The following is a 15,013-nucleotide window of genomic DNA, read 5'->3' on the forward strand; positions in this document are numbered from 1 at the left end:
CAGCCATTAATTAAAATGTAATATAAAAACTAATTAAAAAGCTATATATAAAATAAACTTGAATGGATGAATATTTTCATTACTGCCTTTGGCAATCAAACTTAAAACAAAGATCCACATATGCACATCCCAACACAATCACCAGACTCCCACTAGTGCATAATAAAAGAATAAACAAGAAAACTAATATCAATCTCAATTAAATACCATGCCATTCCACACTGCACCACATCACAGAACAGCTGATAGCTGCCTGCAGTCACAATAAGTTAAAAAACACATTGAAAGAGACTTGAAAAATGCAAGGAGGGTTCGGAGTCAATGTAGCTCCAGAGAGCAAATTTCCAGCGGGTGGGATGGCCGGCTAAGCATTCTCTAAGGATAGGTCCCTATTGATGCAGCCTTTGTCTCATCCTCAGATCATAACTGAAGCTCCTAGCGTCATCTTTCCACTCCACCCCCCCCCCCCAAAAAAATCAGGTCTGATGTTAAAATGGTTTTTCCATTTTTTTCCCCCTACTTTCTCCCAGCACAAAATTTGATCAATAGATTTCTTATGGTGCTTTGGCAGTGACCAGGATAATAACATGGAATGGCCTGGGATCTATAGAGCTCCTATTGGTGGCCTTGGGTTGCTATAGCACATCTCTCTCCTCTGGTTTCTCATGACTTCCCTCTGTGGTTCTGGGCAGCTGATGCAGAGAGTCAGTCAGGCATTACTTAGGCTGCTTAACTATACAGAGAGAAAAATGGCTTGGCACAGTGTCACTGCGTTATTTTATTTACCAGCTGAGCTCATTATTTCTGGACTGTCAGAGTCTCCGTAGCTTGCCAACTTCTTATCAGTAAGCTACGTGTTTCCGTATCCACCCACATTCCTTCACTTGCTCTTCACACACTCTTTCCTTTGTTCTCTTGCCAGAGGTCCGGCTCACATAGCTGGCAAGAATTACTTCCAAAAATGTAACAATTAACTTTTCTTAGTTAGTGAGGTGTTTTATTTTCTTTATAACAAATAAATGAGTTTTATTAGAAACCTTCCTCGCGTTTCTTTTCGGAATATTGCAACAAGTAATAAGCCTCGATTCATCTCCTCCTCTAAACCAGGGTAATTAGTCCCAGAGCCAAACATGGGATTAATAAATGCCCTGACATTCTGGTAGCAGAGGATGGTTTGATTTATGGCTTTTTCCTTGTTTTTGTTACTTCTGATAAGAGCGCATAGGCAATTAGTTTTTAGCTACTGAGGTACGCTAATTATTTTGCTAAGATGCCGAAACAGAAGTAAAACAAATACAAAATGTATTTTGCTGAGAAGGTGGCAGAAAGGAGGTTTCCAGATTTTCAGCCCCTTACTACAGCCACACGCCTGGAACAAGAAAAAGCCGTGGGAACAGAAATGGAGACAGATAAGACAGAAGCTGTTTTTGAAGATGATGATTTACGACTGAGGTCAGTAACATTTTCTTCTGAACTTCCAAGCTCTGAAAAAGTCTTCCCAGAACCTTCTGAATTTGTAACGCTCGATGCAAGGCTAAAGCACGCTGCTGAGCAAAATTCCTCCCACGCAGAGAGAGAAACAATTCATTATTCTCCTCGAAGCTCTAAGCTCACCCTGGATGAACTGGCCATGAAAGCCTACTGTATAAAACTCTATGAACAGCAGCTATCCCAAGCAAAAATGGCTATATCTATGCTTGAGCAAGATATGGGAGATAACTTAAATTTTTCAAAAAGCGCCATATTGTCTTCTTGCTCAGAGCCAAAGACACTCCCCCTGGTGGATTCTGTGTCAGGCCAATTAAGCAAAGAGCACTGCATACGTCACATGAAAGTCTCCCTGATCAAGTTACACATGTCTTACATAACCACTCCTACTCTAAAGCATACAATGCCCCGTATGCAAAGCTGCCCGAAGCTAAAGGTGCAGCTCCATCTGCTGGCAAAAGTAATTTACTACAGGAAGCTGAAATGCCACAAGTGTTTCCACAGGCCCAAACTCAAACACCCCCTGGCGGTGTTGGTGTCCTTTTAGATGGAACACAGCAAAGGCAAATTACTGCATCTCCAGCAGGTCATGCCAATATTGCAGATCAAGCACAAATGGCAACTGGAATACAGCAGATTCCAGTGCATCAGCCACAGCAGCTACAAATGCCTGCATATGTGCCACAGCCACAAGTGCAAAGAGGGCCACCTCCTGGCCCACCTCCAATGGCACAACCAAGACCATTTTTAGGTCCACAACAGGCACAGCAAATACCACAGGCATTCCTGCCAGCACAGCCAGCATACCAAGTGCAGGCTCCTCACCAGGCATTTTCTGTCTCTCCACTAACTGGTGAGTCAAAACTAAAAATGTCAGGACACAATTACAAAGCCTGGGTCAGTGAGATTACACTATTGCTTCTTAGAGAAGGCACGCACTGTATGGTATTTAACCCTCCTGCACAACCATGGGACTATGCAATAAGAGATTTAGAGATAAGGGCTCGCACAACATTATTGATGTCCATGGATACTGAACTGCAGGTCACTTTTCCACCAAATACAACGGCCCGACAAATTTGGGCTGAATTGGAAAATTGCTACAGGCCTATCTCAATTGAATCTTCATGTTTACTCATGTCTGAACTCCATGGTTCGAGATTGAAACCTGGTGAACAAATTGGAGGACATTTAACCAAACTGAAAGGACTGAGAACAGAATTTTTTTTTTTTAATTTGATTTATATGCCGCCCTTCTCCGAAGACTCAGGGCGGCTTACAATGTGCTCAGCAATAGCTTCATCCTTTTTGTATATTTATACAAAGTCAGCTTATTGCCCCCACAAACTGGGTCCTCATTTCACCTACCTTAGAAAGGATGGAAGGCTGAGTCAACCTTGAGCCTTGGCGAGATTCGAACCCTGCAGTAATTGCAGGCAGCTGGTCTTAAGCAGCTTAATAACAGGGTGCTTTAAACCCTTGTACTACCAAGGCTCTTGATATTGAGAATTGAGAGAAAGAGGCCATAACATTGAAGATATTCAAATGATCAGCATCATTATTAACTCTTTGAATTATGAATGGAAAGATGCTGTTACAAAAATTAACCAAGTCCCAATTGCTCAACGCACAGTGGACAATGTCTGTAGACTTTTAATTGAAGAAGAGGCATTCATGTTGGCCACGCCACACCCGAGAGGACCACCCGCATCAAAAGCTCCAGCTAGGTGCCCCTTCCGAGGAAGGACCTACGCTCCAAGGATGCCAAGATGCTACATCTGCAACCGTGTGGGACATGCCACCCGGGATTGTCCCCAACGAGTTCCAGCTCCCGTCACGTACCAGCCCAGAGGAACAGATTCCAGAGGCAGAGGCAGAGGCGGAAGACAATGTCGTCGTGGTCCCCGGCGTGATCCACAAACTCCACTCGCCACATTAGCTTTAACCAATGATCCACAACCTCAACCAGAGTACAACAGACGACTCCTGTGGACTTTGGACAGTGGTGCAGCATTGCATGTTACCTACAGAAAGGAACTTTTCACAGAGATGCACGAGCCTGAACCTGAGCTACGTGAACTTTATTCTTTTTCAAATCATCCTTGCCAGGTCAAAGGAAAAGGAACTGTTTATGTTGAAGAGCTCGATGCATTCATTCCTGATGTTTATTACATACCAACAGCAACCAATAATTTGCTTAGTCAGAGTCACTTGTGTAGAACATTAAAGCTTCAGGTTCACCACCTTGAAAAAGCAAGTTACATAGTTAAAGATGGAGATATTGTTGCTGAAACCATATTAATTGGTGGTATTTATTACTTAAAGCCAAAGCCTAAAACACAAACACAGGCAAGTATGCAAACTCCAAAAAGGCAGAGCACAGGCCCAGAGAGAGATGCTCCAGTGAGAGATCCTGTTGCTATCCCAAAGGCTCCTAAAGCCAACAAAAGGAGAATTGGTAAACAGGTTGCTCAGAGCAAGCCTGAGGTTCCGCATAAAAATGTTAATGTTGAGAATTCACTAACAGGTAAACCTTTGCATTCCAGGTGTATCCACAAATGGCATAGAAGATTGGGGCATGCCAGTTTCCGTGTTCTTAGGAAGATGCCGGAGTTCGCAAAAGGTTTGGATCTAAAGGGGTGTAAGGTGTTTTTGGATTGTGCTGTATGCAAGAAGGCCAAATCCAAAGCAGCAGCCATTCCCAAACGCGCTACACGCCTGTCAACACGCATTTTTGATTTGGTTCACATTGACATAGTTGGTCCTTTCCCGCCATCATTTGGTGGTAGAAAATATTTTCTAACAATTGTTGATAATTACTCTAGATATGGATATGTATATCCTATGAAAGAAAAATCAGAGACCTTTCAGATCTTTAAAGATTTTGCAACCCTTGTTTCTACCCAACACCAAGTTCGCATCGCCAGAATCCAGAGTGATCGTGGTGCTGAGTTCATGTCTCAGCGTTTCCAAGACTGGATGCGTAAGAATGGAATTATTCATCAGACGTCGGCGCCTTACACACTGGCTCACAATGGAGTCGTAGAACGAAGACAAGGGGTACTGCAAACCATGATGCGTTGTCTCCTAGAAGACGCCAACCTTGGTGAGATATACTGGGGTGAAGCTATCAAGTATGCAAATTACATTGTCAACCGTACTTGGAGCAGTGTAACAAATCAGACTCCTTTCTTCATGTTGTATGGCTACAAGCCCGATCTTAAAAACATCCATATTTTTGGTTCATATGCTATGGTGAACATTCCCTTAGCTCAAAGAAGAAAAGGAAGTCCAGCAGCAAAGAGACTCAGATTTATGGGTATTGATGATAACTCAAAGTGGAGCAAATTTATTGACTCTAAACATGTAATTGTGATTTCCCAATCTGCTAATTTTGAAGAAGATATTGACTGGTCCAGGATTCATTCCAATGATCCTGGAGTTTATTTTCCCAGAGATGATACTGCTGATGCTACGCAGATTGATGATCAAGATTCCACTGATTCTTCTCAACCCGATGTTCCGTCTTCGCAAGCCGCGGATGCTGATGCTAGCGACGAAAGTGAGGACGAGGACGAAGCAGAAGAAGACTGGACAGTTGTTCCGAGACGTTCCAAGAGGGCCACAAAAGGGATCCCTCCACAACGATATTCTTGGCAACTGACAAAAGCACCCTTGCCTTTGATTTGCAATGTTACACTTCCACCTGATAATTTCACACAAATCAAGCAGCTCCCTGATTCAGAGCAAGACAAATGGTATGAAGCAATGCAGGTTGAAATGGACAGTCTAAAGAAACTTAAAGTATTTACACCTGCAAAACCTCCAGCAAACAAAAAGGTCATTGGCACTCGATGGGTCTACAGAATCAAAAAGAAACCAAATGGTGAGTCACTGTACAAGGCCAGACTTGTAGCTCAGGGTTTCGCTCAACGTTATCCTGAGGACTACACAAATACTTACTCACCGACAGTCAGAACTGAGAGTGTAAAAATTGCTTTAGCAACTGCAACTATCCTTGGTTTAGAAGTTTTCCAGTTTGATGTTGACACGGCTTATCTACATGCAGACCTAGACGAAGAGATCTACGTGAGAAGTCCTCCAGGATTCCGACAGCAAGAAGGGGATACCTGGTTCCTAAACAAAAGTCTCTATGGTCTGAAACAATCTGGTTTAATGTGGTATTTATGTCTTACTGACAAACTAAATTCAATGGGCTTTATTAAGTCCGAAACTGATGAGTGCGTGTTCACAAAAAGATCTAACAATGCATATGAGATAGTTCTTGTTTATGTTGATGATATTGTTTATATTGGTCCAAATAAGCAAATGAGTGAAATTTTTGCCAAAGCTTTGCAGAGATACTTCACATTGAAATCATTAGGTCACATTAGCACTTATTTAGGTGTTCAGATTGAAAAAACACAGAAGGGGTTTAGTCTTTCACAAGAAGATAAAATTGAACAAATTTTGCATCATTGCAACATGAAAGATGCTAACACAACAAAGACACCCATGCAAACAGATTTTCACAACTTGACACAAGAAGCAAGTCCTGAGTTCGAGGATCAAACACTTTATCGTTCAGTCATTGGGTCACTATTATACATTAGTAGTTGGACCAGACCCGACATTGCACTTAGTGTTAATCTCTTATCTCAACACGTAGGTAAGGCAAAACAGTTTCACTGGACATGTATTAAGAAAGTATTGAGATACCTAAAATACACCAAACATTTGAAGTTATTGTTAGAACCAACACATACTGATTATGCAGAATTATGTTGTTATGCAGATTCTGATTGGGCAAGTGATAAGAAATCACGTAAAAGTACTTCAGGTTATATGATGTTCTTAAATGGATGTCCTGTTTATTGGCAAGTACGTAAGCAGAATTTTGTTTCTTGTTCATCTACTGAAGCTGAATATGCTTGTGTTTCAGATGCATGTAATTCCCTAACTTGGTTTGATGCTTTAGTCACAGATATCTGGACACACCCGATCCGACCGATCACCGTGATGGAAGACAATGAATCGGTGGTTTATATTTCTGAATCTCATTTCACAGGTTCTAGGTCCAGACACATTGACATCCGTTATCAAAACATAAAACATTTAGTGAAAAAAGGTTTTGTCAAAATGCAATATGTATCTACACATGATCAAATTGCTGATATGCTCAACAAACCACTTCCAGCAGCTCAACATGAGTATCTGCGTGAGAAGATGTGCCTTATTTGATGATGAACTGATATTCGCTCAACTGGCAAAAGAAGGGGAATGTCACTGCGTTATTTTATTTACCAGCTGAGCTCATTATTTCTGGACTGTCAGAGTCTCCGTAGCTTGCCAACTTCTTATCAGTAAGCTACGTGTTTCTGTATCCACCCACATTCCTTCACTTGCTCTTCACACACTCTTTCCTTTGTTCTCTTGCCAGAGGTCCGGCAAGAATTACTTCCAAAAATGTAACAATTAACTTTTCTTAGTTAGTGAGGTGTTTTATTTTCTTTATAACAAATAAATGAGTTTTATTAGAAACCTTCCTCGCGTTTCTTTTCGGAATATTGCAACAAGGAATAAGCCTCGATTCATCTCCTCCTCTAAACCAGGGTAATTAGTCCCAGAGCCAAACATGGGATTAATAAATGCCCTGACATTTATTATCACCATAATAAACATTTATTATCACCATAATAAAGCACCATAGGAGGAGACTATGGTGCTGGAACCAGACTTCCCGTTGGCAGAGGGAAAAGGATGCCACGCTAGGAGGAGACTCTATGGTAGGGGAATCAGACTTCCAGTCAGCAGAGGAAAAAGGATGCCGCGCTAGGAGGAGATTCTATGGTGGGGGAACTGGACTTCCGGCCGGCTCCAGAACTGAATCGGGGGCTTCCGGTTAGGACCTTTGTGGCTCTTTGAGTGTTTAAGGTTGCCAACCCCTGCTTTAGGGTATTCTCCCCCTGAGATGTGGCAAACCCCTGAACTTCCAAAAATCCTTGAAAACTTGGATTTTCCCACCAGCCTTGGGATATGGTGAGGCTGTGTGGGGGATATGTTGCATTGGGAGCTGCCATGAGAGTCTCTGTTGGTTTTATGTTTTTTTTACCATTTTTATTGGTTTTAAAATTGTTCATGAACTGAGCTATGTTACATAAGATGGGCCCCTACAGTATATAAATTTTGAAATAAGATAACAAATTAAAATAAATAAAATACTCCAATCGAGATAGGATGAAATGAGATCAGATGAGATGAGCCAGAAGATGTGGTGGAATAAGAGAGACAGGAGAGTGAAAGAATGAGGAAAGGATGATGGGAAAAATAGAAGGGGGTACAGAGTCAATGATGGCATCTCTTTGGAGCTGTTGACACAACCAGTGGCAACACCATTGATGTAGCCAGTGATGAAAGTGATGATGGAACCAGTGATGGAGATGCTATCAGCAATTAAGTTAATGACTGAGTCAATGATCGAACCAGCAATGGAACGTATGATGAAGGCAAGGACAGAATTGATGATGGGGCCACGAAGGAGCTGATTTCCAAATCCCTGTATTCTGAAAATTGTACATTCTAAATTATGGCATGTTTCTTTGCACTATCTACAGCTTTTATTGGTGGGAGAGAAGGTGTGTGTAATAACACCTTGTTTCCCCTCTCCTTTATTCTAATTCCTTACTCTTAGTACATAATGGCCGCAACTGTGGTAGAAATAGTTTGTTTTTCTACAGTGCAAGTAACATTTTGTGCCTCGTGTAATACAGGTAGTCCCCAACTTCATTAAGTGACCATTCAAAGTTACAATGGCACTGAAAAAGTGACTTTTGACCATTTTTCACAATAGTTTGGAGAGCATAGCTATAAGCAACGGAGCACTCTACCTAGATCAGTGATGGATTCCTTGTCCCTGGGGCTTTTAATATGTGGGGAGATGATGTGGATTCCTTCACTGAGCAGAAGACTTGACTAGATGATCTATTACAGGTAGTCCTCAACTTACAACCATTCATTTAGTGATCGTTCAAAGTTATAATGGCACTGAAAAAAGTGAATTATGGCTGTTTTCACATGACCATTGCAGCAGCCCCATGGTCAGATGGTCAAAATTGATACATTTGGCAACTGTCTCATATTTATGATAGTTGCAGTGTCCTGGGGTCACATGATCACTTTTTGCGACCTTCTGACAAGCCAAGTCAACGGGGAAACCAGATTCACTTAACAACTGTGTTACTTACTTAACAACTGCAGTGATTCACTTAAGAACTACGGCAAGAAAGGTTGTAAGATGGGGCCAAACTCCCTTAACAAATGTCTCACTTAGCAATAGAAATGTTGGGCTTAATTGTGGTTGTAAGTTGAGGACTACCTGTACAGTTCTCTGATTTTATGTCTCAGCTTCTCATGTCAGGGGTCCTCAGCATCTGGCGCGCGAGAGGGAAGAGTGTTGTGGCCCGTACGCGACCTGTGCAGCTAGTAGCTGATTCAGACAGCGAGGAGGCTGGTGTGGTGCTGCGCCAGCAGCCTGTGCAGCTGGCACTCAAGTCAGACAATGAGGAGGCTGGAGAAGATGTGGTGCCAGAGGCGGGGATTCAGCCAGGGCCTTCAGAATCTCCAGAAGCTCTCTTAAGTGAAGAGGATGAAGAGGAGGAGCCTCTCCTTGACGCACGGGCGTGCAGAGCTGCCAAAAGGCAGGAGTGGCTCCTCAAGAGGAGGTCTCCTCGAGAGTAAGGCTTGGGGCTAATTGGCCACTCCCTTAGCCTACTTAAGGAGGAACGCCGACTGAAGCAATTTGCAGGGAACAGCTTAGTTCACATACCTTCGTGTTTTGTCTTGCTTATCTTATCAGCTTCCTGCAAATTGCTTCTGGGCATTCTGCCAACCATAGTAAACTTTCAGTTATTATTCTTTGAATTCTTGGTGGCTGTTAATGCAGTTAATTAACAGCCATTGTTGTAAAATACTGGTTTATTTAGTAAACTAAGGTTTGTACAGACTTTGTGTGTGCTACGTTCTTTGGGTCCGTAGCTGGGGCAGAACAAGAAGTTCCTGGCGGTGAAGAGGAGAGGCCTGGTCTACTTGGAAAGAGGAGAGCCCGGAAAACATCCAAAGGGTCCCTGTGTGGAAACCGAGGGGGAGAGACACTCTCTGGATCCAAGTTCATCCGTCTGCTCTTTGGGAGAGCATCTGGAACACTGTATGAGAAAGCAAGAATGGGAAGAGATATAAAGTGAAAACATTCCTCTCCTCAAACCTTGTAGACCAAGGATTTGTCTTGTGCATTGATCAATAGAAACCAATCTTTCCATGTTAAACCAAGATAAGTGTTTTCAAGGCCTGTTCATCTGTATCACTTTTCATTTTCTCTACTTCTTTCCCTTGAACATTTTCCCAGAGGGATGGCTATATTAATCTCCTGTAGCAAAACCAATGAAGTTCTTTCTCTCTGCTCCTCCCAGGTCGGGATGAAATCCAAATGTGAAAAACATGCAACACACATTTGGGGGGGGTGGGGGTGGGGGGCATTTCTGAAGCTTATATTGATGGTCGTTGATATACCTCTATCTCCTGCCTAATCCTATCCATGGGTCTGTGCCAGTATCTCAACCTGGTGATATAAAAGAAAGCCCATATGGCTATAATTTTGTACCTGGAAGAAGAGCGCCTTCAGCCCTTTGTTCTCTGAGTTCTGGCTGCTCTTGAATAGTTTTGGAACAATTAATCAAGTGAAATGTAAAAATCACGGATTCAGCCTGAGCATCAAGATGAGGACTTTGACGATAGCCTTGTGCTGATAATAATTCTTTCTGCCTGGTGTCTCTCTAAGAATTATCACCAGCGCTTATCTCTTCCTGAACATTTCCACAGGCTGAGCTGGCATTTTATTAGCATACGGGGAGTGGATGATCACACTGTCAGCATTAACATGTTTTTGGCAAGCTCTCCCTCTCCAAGGTCTTTCTGGCTATACATTCCCCTCGTTTATTCTGGTATTTCGCTTTCTGCCTCTGTCTGCAATGCAAAGCATGCCTCGGACAAGGTCTTTGAAAGTTAGGACAACTAGGGAAAAACCTGAGGGAAAAGAATGTCAATATAATTTCAAAAACTGAATGTTGAACGCAAGGCTCAGAGGTAAAGCAGGAATTTCTCACTGCATTCAAGTGAATACAGCCCCACCTCCACTGTTAAGTCAGGATGGTGACACCTACTTATTTCATGTCGTACCATGTACGTATTCTACACTCTAAGGGCTCTTTCCCATGGCTGTGTTCAAGAGCTACCGTATTTTTCAGAGTATAAGACGCACCTTTTTCCCCCCTAAAAGGGGGTGAAAATTTAGGTACGTCTTATACACCGAATGTAGCCCCGCCCACCCACTGGCCCCCACCCTTTGGCCTCTGCCTCCCAACAGTTACCTCTTTGCAAGCAAACAGCAAGAAAAAACAGCTCCTTTCAGCTTCAGCACAGCCTAATTAGCACAAGTTGATTGGATCCGCCTCCCGACTCTCAGCTGTTTTGCTATCAGCTGTTTTGCAGGGCTCTGCTGCTTGCTGCAAAGAGATAAATTGCTGGAACAGATTTTTTTTTTCCTTGTGCTAATCAAGCTATGCTGAAAATGAAAATGAAACTCCCAGAATTCCCCAGCATGGTTGGCTACTAAATTCTGGAAATTGAAGTCTATACAAGTGGCCAAGATTGGAAAACATTGAACTAGGCTGATGAAGGATGTTATCTTTACACAGCCATAATGGGCACGTCAAAGAGAAGATGTCTCCTGGCTTCCTTTCTCCTCCCACCTATTGTCAGGCAAGCAATCATTGATAATGGCCATTTACCTGGTGCCAGCATCCTAGAATAGCAGCTTCAGCCACCCATCCAGGTGCCCAACTGGTTGCAGGTGCAGAACGAGGTGCTGGGTGAGATAGGAGGGGATGCTCCTGTTCAATCCAACTACTTATCTGCACCTCTGCTTATCAGGATATTTCTGAGAAGGGGAAGAAGAGAATTTCTACTCTTCTGAAAGAATTTAAGCCTATGTTTAAAACATAGCCCAGCCGACAAGTAACAAGGACAGAGAAAGGGTGACGGTAAAGCAGATATATTGATAATGAGCACACTTTGTCCTTCACTCGTTCTGGCCTTGTAGGCGGCAGCACCTGGAAGTAGACAGTCAACAGACAGCTGTCATCACCAGGGTATTTAGTGCCACCAAAGCTGGAACAAGAATACGGAAACAGCCATATGAAATCCTTTGTTGGCAGAAGCAGTGGAAAACTTTTCCTCAATGACGACAGGACTGGCAACACTTAGCTGACAGAATTCAACTCTTTCCAGGTTTAAACTGACCCTGTTAGTGGTCTCTTGCAATACTATATGTTTTTAAACACAGATTTTAAAAAAAGATAAGTCTAGCATTTTTCACTCAAGCACTGAAGATCCTCTGCACAATCTGACAATCGCTTTGGAAAATACCAGTCAGATGTCTGTGTAGAAGTTAGATGTTTGTTTGTTAGAAACCGTCCTCCCCAAAGGGCTGCTGATCCAGTTCTACAGAGGAATTACTGAGTCTGTCATCTGCACCTCTATAACAGTCTGGTTTGGCTCTGCAACCAAACAAGAGAGACACGGACTTCAGAGGATAATTAGAACTGCAGAAAAAAACAATTGCTACCAACCTGCCTTCCATTGAGGACCTGTATACTGCACGAGTCAAAAAGAGGGCTGTGAAAATATTTACACACCCCTCGCATCCAGGACATAAACTGTTTCAACTCCTACCCTCAAAACGACGCTATAGGGCTCTCTGCACACCAGAACAACAAGACACAAGGACAGTTTTTTCCCGAATGCCATCACTCTGCTAAACAACTAATACAACACTGTCAAAGTAACTACTAAGACTGTATTACTATTCTTCTCATCCTTACTCATCCTAACTCACAGTCTCCCAGTTTCTAGCCTGGGCCTCTCCTGTAGCTCTAGCCAAAAGGTCTACAAAGAGCAATCCATAGTGATCAAAGGGGAGGGGGCATGCTTGCATTCCTCTAAAGGGGCTAATAGGAGCTAAACAGATCCTAACTCTTGTCTGTGTTTGTTAGTGAAACACACTAAATTGTATCCTTCTCCAAAATTGCATCAAAAGTGGGAAAACATTACTTTAAAATGGGGATAGCTAAGGACACTTTAAGATAGACATGATGCGACAAGGATGATATTGTAAAGATGCAGAAGAAAACCGTTGCAAGATCATGTTCTTGCTGAATTTAATTAATTAATTAATTAATTTATTTATTTATCAACAAGTACAAGGAAACAAGTAACTGTATAGACATAGACATGGACACATGAAAAAAAATTGGCACAAATAAAAGGATATAAATAGGCAAAACATAGCCATAAACACATAGAATGATTACATATAAATGGGGACAGTAGGACAGGGACGGTAGGCACATTGGTGCGCTTATGCACGCCCCCTTAGGGACCTCTTAAGAAACATGAAAGGTCCATGGTAGTCAGTTTAAGGTAAAAGGTACGGGGATTAGAGAGATAACAACAGGATCAGGTAGAATCTTCCAGACATTTACTACTCTATTGCAGAAGTCATATTTCCTACAATCAAGATTAGAACGAATTACATTGAGTTTGAATCTATTGATAGCCCTTGTGTTATTGTGGTTGAAATTAAAGTACTCATTTACAGGTAAGACGTTTTAGGGAGATTGTCTTCATGCTATTGTGGACTAGAATATTTTCCTACTAGTGGATCTCTTCTTTTCAATTGTTCAGAGGAAGAACAATTATTTCTGTTCTTGTCTTCCCTACAGGGAGTTCTACTGAATATGGAACTTAGCAACCTTGGGCAGATCTTGAAATGTTTTTTTTTTCCTTGTTGAACTGGCTAGTGCTACATATAATGCAAGTTTTGATGAGAAGCCCTCCATTCATATAGACAAATATGTAAATATTAAAAGAAATTTATGGGGGTGGGGAAGGGAGGGAAAAACAAAGAAAAAAAGAAGACAAGAATCATACAGCGTTCCAAGCAAAAATAACAGTCAATTAACCTAATTACATATTACTTGTTTTAATAGGATCATGGGTTTTAAAACCTGTATGAAGAACATTACTTAAGAGAAAGCTTCTTAGCCTCCTGCCTGAATGCTATTGGTTTTCTTCTTGAATTTTCTAAAAAAGAAAAAAAAAATCCACACAGTTTTTTTCACATTTCTACAGGGGGGACAGTTATCCCCCCCCCCAATATAAGATACCTAAGTAGTAAATCAGATTGATGAACCCAGTTGCTTAAAGCTTTTTGTTGAATGATAACTGTTTTAGCTGGCTTTTGTTTTTGTTTGAAACCAGTGAAGGCATTGTATAAAAATGATTGCTGGAGAGGAATACTGGGAAAGAAAAGATGAATTCTAATTTATTCAGATTTCCCAGCTGGGGTCAACATAATAAATACTCTTGGGGGCACTGTTGAGCCATATAAAATACTGGAGTTTGTCAGGCACGCATATTAATATAGGCAAATTTTATATAAAGCATCAGCCATTGGAAGAGATAGCATGGCATATATCAGAAAGAAAACAACCTTGTCCAAGATATAGACACACAATAAGATACAGAGATAGAGAGATAGTTATAGTGACGGATAGATAAATAGATAGGAGAGAGAGAAAGGGAGGGAGGGAGGGAGAGAGAGAGAGAGAGAGATAAAACATGGGATCAAAAAATGGTCCCCTTTGTTCTTTTCTAAGATCCATCCTGTGAATGCTTCACAAAAGACTTGTTCACCTGCACTGTCAGGTGGGGGGGGGGGGGGAAAGGGGGAAGCATAATTATTTCAGATCATTGTGGAGAAGGAGGAAATCTTTTTCCCCCCCGCTTGTCTTTTCAGAGAAGAAGGTGTGGAGGGAGGGAGTTTTTCAAAACCACACCACGCTGTGATGCTTGAGACAATCTCCTCTGAGCACACAGAGTGCTTCTTGCTTCAGGGCTGCTGGGTGAGATCAAAGCCAAAATAGCCTCTGTCTGATTGTATGATTGGCAAGGCCCTCTCTTCCAGGTGTGCTTTTTTGCTTCTCTTCTGCTTCTCAGGGGCTCTGGGCGAGTGAGGATAATTATCCAACCTTACAATGCCTACTCTGGAGGGCCAGTAGCCAGGGGCAACCATGCCGAGGCACATCTTATCCGTTCTGAGAATGCTCACTGCTCACTGCCTTTATGAACCAGCTGGACCTTAAGTTTTCCTCACAAAAGAAGCAGAACAGGACCTGCTCATTGAAGTGGGAAGTTTCAAAGGAAAAGCGTGTCAGCTGCATTTTCATTTCCCCGGCACTCTTCATATTTTTTTGTTTATTGTCAATCCAGGAGCCAAATTAACATATTGCGGGAGGGAGAAGCAAAAGACATCTGACATATCTGTTGGAGGAACAAACCCAAATCATACCTATATTTATTATTGAAGCTATTTTTCTTTTACCGTCCTACCTCTGAAATAAAACATTCATCC

This window comes from Pituophis catenifer, unplaced genomic scaffold (genome assembly GCF_029215685.1).
Source record: "Pituophis catenifer annectens isolate HBS135680 unplaced genomic scaffold, rPitCat1.0.hap2 SCAF_1, whole genome shotgun sequence".
Taxonomy (NCBI): domain Eukaryota; kingdom Metazoa; phylum Chordata; class Lepidosauria; order Squamata; family Colubridae; genus Pituophis; species Pituophis catenifer.